The sequence below is a fragment of the Lygodium microphyllum genome, chromosome 28 (genome assembly GCF_053477565.2).
Source record: "Lygodium microphyllum isolate KBCC chromosome 28, Lygodium_microphyllum_v1.1.10, whole genome shotgun sequence".
Lineage (NCBI taxonomy): Eukaryota > Viridiplantae > Streptophyta > Polypodiopsida > Schizaeales > Lygodiaceae > Lygodium > Lygodium microphyllum.
In genome coordinates this window covers 75,668,212-75,683,392 of record NC_141162.1, presented here as the reverse complement: position 1 = coordinate 75,683,392, position 15,181 = coordinate 75,668,212, and the positions used below count along the sequence as shown (strand labels likewise).

Here is a 15,181-nt window from a genome sequence, read left to right as displayed (position 1 = left end):
TATTGGGACCACAAAATTTACATAATTCATCGCAAGTTATCTTTTTAGTTAGTGTGTGGTAGGCAAGAATAGGGCCTAAGTGTAGACCAATGAGGGCTAAGTCTTATTGATCATTTCCTTTCCAATTTGAAATATTTGTTCTTGGTATGCTATAGTAATTATGTCCTACAGTCACTATTTGTGCACGAGGAGAAAGGCCACATGTGTTGATCATGTATGAAACATTTGACTATTAAGTTTCTTTATGTGAATACATAAGCTAAGACTTGCCATTTCTAATAGAGAGAGCTTATTGACTTATAATGTCACTAGTAGGCTCTTATTCTTAAAAAAAGTATGGGAATAGATTCAAGTATGTGACTTAATAACGAAACATAAAGGGATGGCCATGGGAAAAATAAACCAAACTCACTTTTGAAAGGAGCTCAAGTGCTCTTACAAAGATTGATTACAATAAATATAATAGGTCTTGAGCATATATGATTTTAGTGGCTATATGTCGCAAAATAGCTGTACTTTTATTTTTTCGGATCTTTTTTTGAAACTCGAGTAGGTTGAGTTATAACTCCAAAATTTTTTATTCGCCAACATTTCTAAGATATATTGAGATTTTGAAGGCTCTTTCTCCATTCATGCGAAACAAATATTGAAAGAAATATATTAAATTCGTCACAGTATTTATAAGTTATAGGATATATATGAAAACATTCGCCACATGTACATATGTACTCATACACATAGTACATACATAGACACATGTTATATACTACTTATCCTTGCTCCTTCTTTACATACTCATACACATGACTCACACACACCCCTCCAGAGTCCACACACACACATTACTCAGCATTACATCTACTCTTGTATTCATACATACATATACACAATTCTTAGAACCAAAATGTTTGAGATACTCATGGTTCAATAACTTGAGCTAGTCAGATCTTTGAAGCATGCATCTTGAAAGTTGCAAAGCAAGAGAGAGCTCTACCTAAAACCCACAAATGCTAAGGGACTTCCCCTCTTCATAGACTTGAGCAAAAAAATGCCCCCCCTTCATGAATGGTTTATCCAAGAGCAAGCTAATTTTAGCAAGGTGCCAAGGACTCTCTCCATGTCCACATCCAAGATTTCAGCAACACACTAGGACCAATCAACAACACTCTTGGGCTGGCTCAACTTTGTGCAGCATTGGGAGATTCTTGTGGAAAACAGTAGCATATCCTAGTCAGTAGTCATCAATAAAGGTGCATCTATTTTTGTCCTAAATAAATGTGATAGTCTCTCGTTGATGCTTAGATTTGAGATAGTTGAAGTAAAATTGATATGGAGCATCTCTCAGGAGGTTCCACCTATCTTAACAAGAGGATCCAAAATTCAAATCTAATGTTTGAGCTACTAACATACAATGATAAGTAACAATGCCGATCAAGAGGTTGGGACCCTCAAGTGGTTAGCTATTTGAAACTCCTTCTCGAGTAGGGTTTTATACAAGAGGGGGTGATACTCTAATTTTGGATGTAGACCGGGTTACATTAGAGAATGATGGAGAGAATAGAGATGTTGTTGCAGTGAGTTGGATTCGATTGAATTGTTTTGATGGTACATTGCTACTCTACATTGCTCATGATTTGACAATCCCTACATGCACTGTCAACTCGATGCATATACAATTTCTTCTAAAACAGGCATTGAGAGTTTCATTTTTATTTCATTTCGTTGACTTGGGATTGATCCTAAATTTTTGTAGTGCACAACTAGGGATAAGCCTAAGCACTCTAGCATTCTTCTTGGGCAACATCTTTAGTACGACTCGTCATGACTAGCAGTTGCATGGGGCATCCTTCAATATGTATAGGCATGTGGTTCACAAGCAAGCACATGAGGACGATTTTTAAAAAGGATGTCCATAAATTTTTCCACATTGGCCATTTGGATTGAGACAAACTTTTGTGGAGTACTAGGGAACAGCCTTCTTATGCACATATATTCAAGCTAAGTTGAGTAACACCTTAGTAGGATCGAGATTCATGCTCTATGCTAGGGTGATAGTTGTGTGAACACAAGCTATTTGTAGTACATGGTGCAAGTGAAACTCACGAGTCACTACATGGTCTAGGTAGTAGGGACCAAAATAGATGTAGCTAGTTTTCCAAGCAGCTCAACAAGATAGAGGTACTCCGATATTACCTTTTTCAATGACATTTGTATACGTGGTGGTATTACTTTTTGATTATAAGTCACTTGTGAATGAGGGAAGGAGAAAATTGACACAAAAGAAAAAGGCTTGTAGGTGATAAGTCTAGCAAGAGATGTTGAAGACTTAGAGAGCTAGCAATGCGGGTCGAGGGCTAGAAGTTGTACTTTAGGTGCGAAGCACTGACCTGAGCGCATAGAGCTGAGTAAAAGCATTTATAAGTCTAATCTTTATGTGAAAAAACCTTGCATGACTATTGATTCATAGGTGTGTGAACCCATAATGTTCTCCTAATGATAATAACTCCATGGCTTCTTTGTGATCAAAGGCACAAATATCTTCTAGATATGCTTCCTATTGGCCTTGGAGTGTAGGAGCGCATTCCAAGTGAGTAATACTTATAGTTATACATAGCAAAAGAAATGATCATGTTGATGCCATTTGCTGATCATCTTGAAACGTGGTGCACTCTCTCAAGTGCCTCTTGTTGGATATAAGGAATGACAACAATAGCAAAAATGGCATTTGAAATGTTATGTAGTTACTTCAAAGCAACATTGCACCTTATTTTCCAAAGAGTAATGTTTATGTAGATTTTGATATACAAATGGAAATGATGGTAGGCAAGAGAATGTTTATCTAGATTTTGACTAACAAATGGAAACGATGATAGGCAAGAGAATGTGGGTGAGTTCAAAGCTTCACAAGAGACAAAGTAAGTATTTTATGAGCTAGATTGCTATTTTTGGATTATGCCAGCACAATTTTTGATGCATTTCTCCTAAGATATTGAATATTCCCATGTAGTGTTGCCACGGTACTTTTATTTAAGTGTGAGTTGATAAGGTTTGATGTGGATATGAGATAAGTGTGTTACAATCTAAGGTTCATAGGTTGGGGCTAATAGAAAAATGGCAATTTTGTGCTAGGCACTGCATTAGGGAGCATGTATGCTAAGTGTTCTATGCTTGTAAAAGTGCAAGAAGTGTTCAAGAAAAGCTTATAGCACCACATGTAGTCTCTTGGATTGTCCTAATTGCTCGATATATAGACATGGAAATCATGATAAAGCTTTGAAATGCTCTGGGCACATCCAAGATGAAGGTCTCTCTCAATGGTGGGACAATCACAACAACAAGGTTAGTTTGCCCCAATATATTTTATTATGAGTCATGATGTATTCCACATCTACAAAACATGAAATCTTGTGAGCTCTCATAGGGACATGACTTTTTCTTTTGCCCTTCTTTAACCACCGGCCAATGCAAGGTCTCCAGTTTTCAAGCACAAAGTGATAGTAGATGCCTTATGGTTGGATTGCCAGTACAATCCAACCTAGGTTTTTGAAGAGGTCAAAAATTTTGAATCAATGTCTACACTTAAATTAAGTGAAGGGGAGCCTTAAGAGGAAAATGAGCTGTCTTTCCAAAGGAGACTACTCATGTTCTGGGATTGATGAAGCCTTGTGCAAAGCAAAAGGATCTATTCATGGGCACAAGGCTACATGAGGACATTTGCAAATGAGGGTTTCTTGAAAGAAGCCCCTATGTTGCAAGCACTTTAATAACTTTGTATGCTAAATGTGGTGCTCTTGCAAAAGCACAACAAGTTCTTGACAAATATATTGTTCATGATGGATTCTCTTGGACTGCACTGATTGTTGCAAGAAATGCACAAAATGGTCATGGGTGATGAAGCTCTAAAATGCTTTGATAAGATGCAGCATTACCTTTCTCCATCTCAAAGCCAACATGGGCCCGTAACTAGCATGACCGGCACACATAGGGGGAGTCTCGATCCATGTGTGTATTTATCCACAACCCACTACATGGGTGCCATAATATCATCTTGCTTCATCATGATTCATAACAAATACCCCCCCTCTCTATACAATAATCAACCCATACACTCCCTCTCTCAAAATTAAAAAACATGAATTAAAAGCTCTCTCTCTCTCTTTCTCTCTCTCACAAACATATACAAACACACACGCACCCCTCTCTTCTTCCTTTTTTTTTCTTTTTTCATAAAGTTTTCCCTCCTTTTCTCAAAATCTCTCTCTCTCTCTCTCTCTCTCTCTCTCTCTCACTCTCTCTCTCTCTCTCTGTGCCTAGTTATGCATTACTTCTGATGTGCTGGTGGTCTTCACACTGACTTGGTATTCACCATGTCGTTTTCTCAAGGTTGGAAATATATCATCTTTGGATCATTTTCTGCTATCCTCCCCTGTTATGTAGTCCTATGTGTGGTCTTCCTTAGCCAATTCTTTAGGATAAAGCCTTCGTGGATGACCTACCTCGTCAACCTCTAGCATGCCCCAGCCACCCAACGTGCCCCCACGTCCTGCATTTAGTAGTGAAACCCCACATCCAGCATTGAATAGCTTCATTGATTAAACCAAGCAAGGTAAGATTTCAACAAAATTGGACTATATGCCTTCACTGATAAGCTTTTCTATTGCAGTATAAATGGCAACTCACTCTAAAAATTACCTACCATGTTTCTATCATTTTGATTATAATGACAACTGTAGCACACGTAGGCTATATGCCATCACTGTTTAATCATGCAAAGGCTTCTACTCCTATGAGAATATTATTTTGAGGGACTTGGAAGGGGATTTGTATGTGGCCAGTAAATTTGTGGACATGTACTACAAATGCTACTCCCTTGCAGAAGCACATCTGGTATGGTTGCATGGAATGCCATGCTCGCTAGGTATGTAGAACATGGGCCTTGCGAAGAAGCATTGAGATGTTACAAAATGCTAGCTGCAAAGCATACATGCAGATGCTATTACATTTGTCATGTATTTGAAAGCTTGTGGGACCTTGGGGGCATTAAGACATTAGGCTAGGAAATACATACTGAGATCAAGAACTCAGGCTTAGGAAACGATCCTACAATAGGAAATGCATTTGTAGACATGTATGGGAGGTATGGTTCAGTTGGCGAAAGGTCACATGTTTTCAACAACATGTTGATAGCTCGGGTAAGTTACTATATATAAAAATGTGCATCATGTGAGTTCAAAAGAAGGGATTTTTAAAAAAGACAGTCTTATATATGTACATTCACAGACAGCCTTACAGATATACATTCATATATTTAGTAGTGAAGTCAATGGACATGTCTACACTCCTCTTAATTAATGCAACACAAAGGAAAAGATAGGACAATCTGCTTTGCTAAGATTTCCTACATCTCCAATTATCTTCAATGCAAATGCCATTTGTTCAATGGATTCTTTAAGAAAGTTTGGAGATCCAAAGATTGTAGTAGCATACGCAATGCTAAAGGAAAGAGAGGGATGTATTTGATGCCCACAGCATGTCATGAAATTTTGGTGTAAGTGCATGATCATATGATTTGAAAATCTAATGACTTGAAATGAAATGAAGAGGATAGGACTTTACCTCAAACACTTTAGTGACTCACTAAATGTACTTGGATGGTTCAAGAAAGAAGTAGCTAAGATGAACAAGAGGCCATTCAACTAGCACAATAAGAGGTCATTTAGGTATGCCTAGGTGCTAAACAAGCTGAAGGCCAAGTGTGAGCATTGCCATTGATATCTCTTGTTGGAATTTGAAACAATGGAGTACTATTGTGCTGTTTTATTGAAGCCCTTGGTCAACATGACTTCATCAAGCACTTGATTATTGGGACCTCTCAGGTTGAGTGTGTATGCCTTATCATCGACTCAAGTGCTGGGTTTTGAAGCTTGTATTTCTAAATATGGAAAGACTCATAAGCATGCCCTCATTTCATTTACCCTGTATGTGAAGCAGATAATTGGCCATTGTAACAAGATGGATGCAACAACTTTGAAACACTTAAAATCTTGTTATGATGAAATCATTAAGGAGGTGATCTTGGTATGGTTTTGTATATTCTTTTCTAATATTAGATTTTTGATATATGGAAGACACTAATTTAATATTTTTGAAGGCTAGTAGGCATGTAGATATGTTAAGAGTCTATTAAACACACTCTCTTGCTAGTTTGGCTTGCACATGAGCCTCCCACTTAGTCATGTAGACTATTAGTATTTCCATGCTAGCTTCTAGTGTATACTCTATGGTCCTTGCCTCCTTTAAAGAGAAAAATTGAGCCAAGGAAGAAAGAATCCATATGGCTAGCAATAGTGCACAAGGCCTAGATCTACATTGATACTCCTACATTCCCCCTATGTTAGTACCATTAGGAGTGTGGGAGGGTCCCATGGATATGGCACTCATGGCACCAATGGTTTCTCTTGCCTTTTTTTGGAGGTAGGATATATTGGCCAATGCAATATTTTCATCAACATAGTATTCAATTCCTTGAGTCTATAAGCATGTGTGTACAAGTACTATGTATTTTATAGAGCAAGGACATTTTATGCATCACATGTCTATTGTGTATGTAATATTAAAAAATTGAGTTGTTGCATTAGTTGGAAAGGGAAGAGAAGGTTGGGGGGGATACGCATTCTATATCCAAGGTTGGCCATCCATATATGCACACATTTATGGTCACGTAATCGAAGACATACATATGAGAGCTCAACATAGTTTCTTCAACCTCTTGTACATGGACCTGGAGTGAAGTAGTGTACAACAACTTCACTTCACATGCAACAAAATATTGCTTGCTACTATTAAAAATGAAAAGAAAATAATTTTTTGTAAATGTAATTTTCAACAAAGCACACTATCCACCACTAGCAATGTAGGCCTTACTCATGCTGTGCAAAGTGCACCCCCTCTAGCACACACATCTTACAAAAATATCTTCCATACATCCAACACATTCTTATATAACATAATTGAAAAGTTTCCTAAGGTAATTACAAATAAAACCCTAATAGAGAAATCCAAGAAAAAGTACAATCTAGAAGGCTCTAAGATAAGAGCTTGTGACGGGAAAAACATCTTTATCATATTTATTTGTGTTGTTTGTTTATTTATTTATTGCAATCAATTTGTGGCTTTAATATCTTTTAACCTCACATTCATTAAGTTTTGGATATACCTCCTCTACTCTTATTTGGGCAAGCCTTTTGATTACATTACCTTGTTTAAAATTAAAATTGAAAATTCAAATAATTAAAAAAATAAAGATTCAAGCATGCTTTGTTTTGATTACTCATTATTAGGTGTAGTAAATAGAGTGAATGATCACAAAGCCACTACTCTTGGTTCAAAAAGTCCATTCAATTTACTCTAATTAATAGTCTGGCAATTTGCTCCAATTAATTGTCTTGCGGTGGTTCGCAGGCCACACACACACACACACACACATAGAGATATTGCAGGTCACAGGTTATGAGGAAGCTCTTTAGGTTTGTAGAGGTGGGAGAGACAACTCAAGAAAATGGAAATGGAGCACATGTAAAGGGTCTCTCTCTCTCTCTCTCTCTCGTTTTCCAATGGCCTGCAGGGGCAGGGGCTCTCTAGCAAGAGATGGCAGGAGGCTGGTGGATCTTGGGAGAGTTTGGTGGCCTCACTTTCTCTTTCTCTCTCTCTCTCTCTCTCTCTCAGGAGCAAGCTCTCTCTCTCTCTCTCTGAATGAAGAGGATGTTTGGCATGGTTGCTGGTCGCGAGGCACTCCTGCACCCAAATTGTCAGAGAGCCAGCGCCAACGTGGAGCCAAGGCCGGTAGAGGCAAAGGCCTGGCAGAGTAGTGCGCCAGCAGGGATTGGGAGGAGCAAGAGGAGGATGATGACTCTATGGTTGCTAGCAGGGAGGCGCTTCTGCACGAATCCTGCACTCGAAGAGCCAGCCAATGTGGAGCCAGGGCTGGTAGAGGCAAAGGCCTGACAGAGTGCGCCAGGGCTTGGGAGGAGGAGCAAGAGGAGGATGAGTATGCCACAACACTCCATGAGAGGAGGAGGAGGATACACATTGACACGGCTTTGCCTTTGCGCAGAGGTAGGTGAGCAAGCAAAGCAGCGTGGAGAGAGAGAGAGAGAGAGAGAGAGAGAGAGAGAGAGAGAGAGAGAGAGAAGAAGGTATAAATGATAGTGTGTGCAGAGAGAGAGAGAGAGGACACTTGAGCTTGAAGTGAAGAGGAGGAGGAGGAGGGGGAGGAGAAGAAAGGGCGGAGGAAGAAAGAGTGAGAGAGAGTGTGAGAGGTATGGCACGCTACGACAGAGCGATCACTGTTTCCTCCCCAGACGGGCATCTATTCCAAGTGGAGTATGCGCTTGAGGCCGTTTGTAAGGGCAACGCTAGTGTTGATGTTCGCGAGACCGACACGATTGTCTTCAGCGTGGAGAAGAATTCCACTGCCAAGCTCCAAGACACAAGGACTGTTCAAAATAATTTGAAACTTGATGAGCACATTGCTCTAGCATTTGCTGGCCTTACAGTAGATGCTCGAGTCTTGGTAAATAGGGCATGGGTTGCCAGAGTCATAGATTTACTGTCAAGGATCCTGTAACTGTTGAATACTTCACTTGTTGTATTGCCGGCCTACAGTAAAAGTATACACAAAGTGGAGGAGTGAGACCATTTGGCATCTCTACATTGATTGTAGGATTCGATTCATACATAGGAGTAATAGCTTTGTATCAAACAGACCCGTCTGGGAAATTTTCAACGTGGAAAGCCAGTGCAATTGGATAGAATTCAAACTCTATCCATGAATTTCTAGAAAAGAACCATACTAAAACATCTAGGATGGAGACTGTGAAGCTTGCAATACGAGCTTTACTAGAAGTGGTTGAAAGTGGTAGCAAGAATATAAATGTTATTACGACAAGAGATAAAGGTTTGCGGTTGCTAGAGGAGTCTAAGGCCGAAGAGATTGTGGCAGGCATTGAAGGAGAGAAGGCAGCAGCAGCTGAGGTTGCCAAAAAAGGACCACCAAGTGAAATCTAGACTAGAAATGGAATGATATTTCATAATCACAAATCTTTTTATGAGAGAGAGAGAGAGAGAGAAGAAGAAGAAGAAGAAGAAGAAGGGCATCAATATGGACAGTATGCAAGGAAGAAGAAGAAGAAGAAGAAGAAGAAAAAAAGGAGAGAGAGAGAGAGAGAGAGAGAGAGAGAATTAAAATTTTATTTAAAATTGTAAAAATGATTTTATGTTTAATGTCTAACATTCAATTCTTTGTTTTGGTGCAGATCACAAAGCTTGATGATGGTTGTCGCTAGTCTTTTTGCATTCGTTTCGCGTCTCTAGGCCATCTCTCTCTCTCATTCTCTCGGTTGGCTCAATGTTCCTCTCTCTTCTCATTTTTAATTATTACTTATCATTGGTTAAGTGTTTTCTTAATTACTTGATTGTTTGGTATTTAATATCTAAAATTATTTAATTGTTATTAGTTAAACATTTATTTAATTATTAGTAAAGCCATGATTTGCATAGTGGGCATATTTATGAAGTTTGTGAGAGTACTAATAAGAACTTTATTGGGGATTTTTTTAGATAGAGATTAGTATGCATGTGGTAAATCTCGTTTTCCTACTTTGGGAGCTTGCTTTGAATAATATGGTGAGCATTTTGTAGCTTATTAGTTAAGTGAGATAAGTATTTTCTACTATGTATAGTACACTTTTTTGCATGTCATATATCATGAATATATTTTGCAAAGCTTTATCATTACTAAAAAGCTAAACTCTTTTATGAACCCTTAAGAGCTAGTTGTGATCAATTCTGTGATAAAAATAGTGTTTTGTATTTATTACATAAGGGTTTGCTAAATTCTTTTCTTAAAAAAATAAAATTATAGTAAGGGATTTATAAATTATGTTAGAAAGTTACAGAAAGATTTTTAAAAAAACACAAAAAATGTTACATAGGGATATATAAAACATGCCATGAATACACCTCATATATAGGATTCATACATAGTGACCCCCTTGAGCAAACCACAGGGATTGGATTGGGACTTAATGCTAATGCGAGGTGGTGTTTACCATTGATAGTAGGATACCTTACCACATGCCAAATTTTTTCAAGAATACCATTAAAAAAAGATTAGAGAGTAGGCGATATGGTGTGTGTGGCAGGAGAGGCCCATTGATTGGCATGTTGTTGTGAATTCGGTGTATGCATGTCATGAGATAGTCCTTTCTTGTCACGATGTGTGCATGTATGTGTATGCGAGTATGTGTGCACATATTCATATGTGTGAAAGGAGAGGCCGTTTGAATGGTATGCACCGTGAATTCGGAATATGCATGTCAAGAGAACTAATAAGGCAATCCTCTCCTATCACTCACTGTGCGAAGGTGTATACTCTTCACATGCACATATATGGCAAGGGATCGTTGACTGGCATGTATGTGTGTCATGAGATGGGTCTCTTGCCATGCATTATTTCTATCTTTGATTCTTTGTGGGTACGTATTTTGTAGTTACTTGTGAGATACATGGATTGGCATGTGTCGTATATTCAACGTATACATGTCATGATACTTGTCTCGTGATGGGTGTGTGTGTGTGTAGGGTTGAAAGGTGCTTGTCAAGTAGGCACTCAGTCATGAAGTCGGCAAGTGAGTGTCGTTTGACAAGTATGTCACAATTGACTTGGCATTGTATCGTGAACTCGGCATAGATGTGTCATTTTGATTGTGACACCCTCCCTTCCCCCTTGGGTATGGATGGACATTTGGTCGTGAATTCAGCTAGATAGGGTCCTAATGGGCTATAAATGAATAAATAAGTGATGGTCATTTGGTCCTGTTTTCAGCTACATAATGTCTTGACATGCAAGTTATTTAGTGTTGCTTAATGGGATGGGCATTCAGGTCGTACAGTCGACCATAAAGTGTCCTCGCTTGTGTAGATCTTTAAAACTCTAGCAATCTTTGTGTGCATTTATGCTTTTATGAGAAAATAACTTGATGTAATCTATCTTGCATCTTCATTGTTCAATGTCTAAATGATATCATGTAATTTTAACTCAATTGAAGTCTACAACACTAGTATAACCGAAAATTGGTATCATATAATTTTGTTTTTAAACAAGGATTGTATATCAAATGCTTTTATTTAAGTGATGTAGTCTAAATTACAATTGGGAGGCAAGGTCTCGGGTGCCATGCTTATAAGCTTTTTTTCCTTTGTCCTGGGGGAATTAGCCTTGTTGAGATGGCTCTTAACGTTGCCAAAGCACTCCTCATTTGCTTAATAGAGGCCATATCATCCAGTACAAAAGAGAAAATTTCATTCATTAATAGCAACGATGTTGGATTTGTCAACTTTTGCAATCGAGCATGTATAGCTATGCGTGCCTTGTTACAACAACAAGGGTTTTCACACTTAGTTACTAATGCAATCATGGATCCTAAGAAAAACTTGCACCTTTGTCACACATTGCTCAGAAATGCACCGAAGATGCTTGAAGATCTTAGGGAGTTAGTACCATCATTTGTATCAAATGAGAAGTTGGCCTTGTGGAACACAAAGTGGAGAGAGGAGGTGGCACATTCAAAGTGAGCGAAGGACTTGTTTGGTGCCTCCTCTCTGCCAAAGCGTTTAAAGATTGCAATAGGTGCAAGTCCTAGTCCCACTTCTATAGGACATCAAGATGATCTGCCAGGGGCAAGAACTATGTGGCGGACATTGAGGAATCACCAATGTGCGCCAACAATTGGCATTTCTTTTGATGCAATCAAGCCAGGCAGAGACATCGGTGAAGGCTCCTTTGGGCAGTGTGTGGAAGCCACAATAGATAATATAAGTTATTTTCCTTCAAATTTGAAATTTTGTGCCAAAATGTACAAGGGCTCTAATAATGCCAAGTTACAATAGTTTCAAGTGGAGTGTGGGATGCAAAAGGTCAATGCACTGATTGTGCGATGCATTGCCTTCACTTTTGAGTCCCCTTGGGTTATAGTTTTCCCCTTATTCAATGGTGGTACATTGAATAATGTATGTGTTCTGTTCTGTTCTTCTGGTGGAAGATTGAACTTCACTGTTCTGGTAGGAGGATTATTTTCTTTCTGGACAGGTGATTTCTTCTTCTTTGCACGTGTGATGGCAGCAACTTTCAATTCCACTAAATTGGAGGTAGGCTCTTGGGCCTTGGACGGATTATTAGTAGCACTGTTTTTCACTAGGGCTGGGCTTGCCCTTCTGAATGCCATCATCGAGATTATGGTTGGTTCATTCATGCACTAGTGGATGGGATGAAGGCGGTGCATAGTGCTAGCATTATCCATTCAGACTTGCATGCTAAGAACATAGTACTAGACTTTACCAAAGAGAACATCCCTAGGGTTGGCATCATAGACTGGGTTATTCCAAGATTGCATGTCTATCTTATTCATGATTTGTTTTGTATGATTGATGGTTTTTTCAAGTTTTGAAATTCACTATTTGCACTGTGTCATGCTTTATATCACGATGAAGTTTTGATATCTATAAATTATTTCTAATGACCAAATGTGAAACACTAGTGAGTATTCTAATGCATACACGAGGTTTATGAGTGCGAATAATCATATCTTGATATTTATATCATAGACCACAATGCTTATCATAATGCACTTAATAAAGGTAACACAGAAAATCTCATAGTCACTACAACCACTGAGAGATTTTTATCAACCTTTGATAGCTACTTTGCGATTAATTCCATGATGAACTTGGATATCAAATTATTAACCATATCGCATTTTATCTCCATTGAGCTAGTGTCATTATTTAGTAAGGTTTTTTAAAATGTGCAATGATGTATATGTACATACATGTGTGGGTGTGTGTTATTCCTTGCAAATAAGATGCTTTAATATAAAAGTTTGAAACCAATATTTTATGGGTCATAGTTAAGTTGGTAATGGTCTATATGTTTCTTTCAATTTCAAGTTATATTTGCTTTTATATGCAACTAGTACAAAATGTGCAAGGATGTGTATGTGCACACATTTAAGGGTGTTGTTCCTTGTTGCAAATAAGGCGATTTAATCTAAAGACTTGAAACCAATCTTTAATGGGCCTTGGTTAAGTTGGTAATGGTTTATAATATTATATGTTTCTTTAAATTTCAAGTTATATTTGGATTTATGTGCAATCGGTATAAAGTGTGATCATATGTGTGTATGCACGAGTGTGTTGTTACTTGCAAACAAGTTGCTTTGATCTAAAAGCTTGAAGCCAATCTTTTGTGAGTCGTAGTTAAGTGGTAATTGTTTGTATGTCATGGATAGATTGGCAACTCAAAAGTCGAAGGAGATTGACAAGGCATTAGAGCTTTTAACAGCTTTGACAGATGTAGAGACATTACTTACATTGATAGGTATTTCAATGTTTTTGGAATCATTATATTGCTTGTACTTTTTTTTTTCTAATTTTGATATCTAATATTTTGTATCTTTGTTTTATAGGAATTGTTCCTTTGCTTAGGGAGCTTAATGTCCTTGTGAAGCTTGCTGAAAAGAGTACAATTTATATGACTAAATATAGCAATATTTGGAAGATGTATGCTTGGCATTAGATTCTTTTTATGCAGATATGAATCATCCTTTGCACAAGGAGAGATTCAAAAGATGGCATGAGATCGTGAACTTCAATCAGAACCTAGCAAGAGCTTTTTAAAGATAAAAAGAAATGGTACAGTATGCATCAAAGTACATTCAAGGTTGGCACATCTTTATGTCTCTAGGAAATGAGTTCGAGGATGACTTGTTAGAAGACAGCCTGTAAAGATGGAAACTTTTAATAATGTAGTGGAGAGTGTTGAAATCACATTAGCACAAGTTGCATGGTCTGTGTCACAGGAAATAAGAGAACGATTTTCAAGAGATGAACTATTGGAGGCAATATCAATAGTTTATTCACAGTTTTGGAACCATAAGCAAGATGTGTGCTCTTCAAGTAGATTTCAAGAAAAGAGTTCATGTTTTTAAAGATCACTTTGGGAAAATGTTATAATTGCAAGGGTCTGATGCAACCTTCTTGATAATAGATGGAGATGCACTTTTGCAACAATCACAATGCTTTGGAGATACCATGTGGCATCAATTTACAGAACTTATAGAGCCTACAAAATTCGGTGCAATTACTCGATTATGGAACAGGTTGAGCATGAGTCAAGTTCTCCAAGATCGTATGCCTGAATATTTTCGACTTGTTGACTTGGCTCAAACAATAATTTTAGGATCCATGGATGATGAAATAATGTTTAGTATTATGGCCTTTTAAAAAAACAAAGTGCGCAATAAGTTAAGTATAAACTTGGATACTTGCATGAGATTATATGTTTCCCATCAGTACTCAGTAGATAACTTTCCCTATGATTGAGTTTTTGCATATTGAATATTAGTCAATACTCGGCGAAATCAATTGGATATCAACACAGGGTCGACATCAGTACCATCATCATCATCAACAAAACTACATGAAAATGATGAAGTTCCTAGTACTGATGGATGGCAAGCCTAAGATAATTTAGTTGCACTTTGTATAATCAACTTGAATGGTGAAGTTTTTGTATAGACAATCCAAGTGAATGTTGCACTATGGCTCATCAATACATTATTTATAGGTGTTTCCTCACAAGAAAGTTGAGCTTTAATCAATGTGTATTTACTTGATTTACCTTACTTTAGTTGTACTGTTTTATTTGCAATAACACGGTCATTGGTTGAATTATCTTTCATTCAATGTTTTTTCTACGTTATTATTAAGAAAAAATTACCATCTTGAGTTCAAAAATAACATTTTAAAAATTTTATTACTTTATTATTTTCATAAGAAATATTGGCCAACCGATTATAGGATATATTTGGATTAGAGAACAAATCGCCACACTTTCGAAAGTCTAAAATACAAGTATACTTTGGCTCTTAAAATCATCTATGGTCTTGAGTAAAGGATGGTCTATATATATAGCTAGGTTTTCAGCACTTCTCTTTATTCTTTTACCTCTTCTTGGTGATGCCCTTCTTCTAAGCCTTGAATGTATACTTGCAAGTCAATTCCTCTTCTTATAGTTGTTAATGTTTGCAAATGTTGGTGGACTCTTGGTATTGATGGGATCATG

General features: G+C 37.6%; 1 long non-coding RNA gene and 1 pseudogene across 3 annotated transcripts; both read left to right on the top strand.

Moving 5' to 3' along the window:
• Positions 1-7,462: 7,462 nt before the first annotated feature.
• Positions 7,463-14,647, top strand: LOC148011613 (uncharacterized). 3 transcript variants are annotated; one of them, XR_015689358.1, is made up of 4 exons: positions 7,463-8,115; positions 9,315-9,397; positions 13,347-13,435; positions 13,524-14,647. It is a non-coding gene; the product is annotated as an uncharacterized LOC148011613 (long non-coding RNA). The 3 variants fall into 3 exon arrangements; XR_015689360.1 differs by having other exon boundaries at positions 7,463-8,119; XR_015689359.1 differs by lacking the exons at positions 7,463-8,115; positions 9,315-9,397 and having other exon boundaries at positions 9,693-13,435; positions 13,524-13,749; positions 14,105-14,647.
• LOC148011614 (proteasome subunit alpha type-7 pseudogene) lies at positions 8,134-9,295 on the top strand (annotated as a pseudogene).
• Positions 14,648-15,181: the final 534 nt, after the last annotated feature.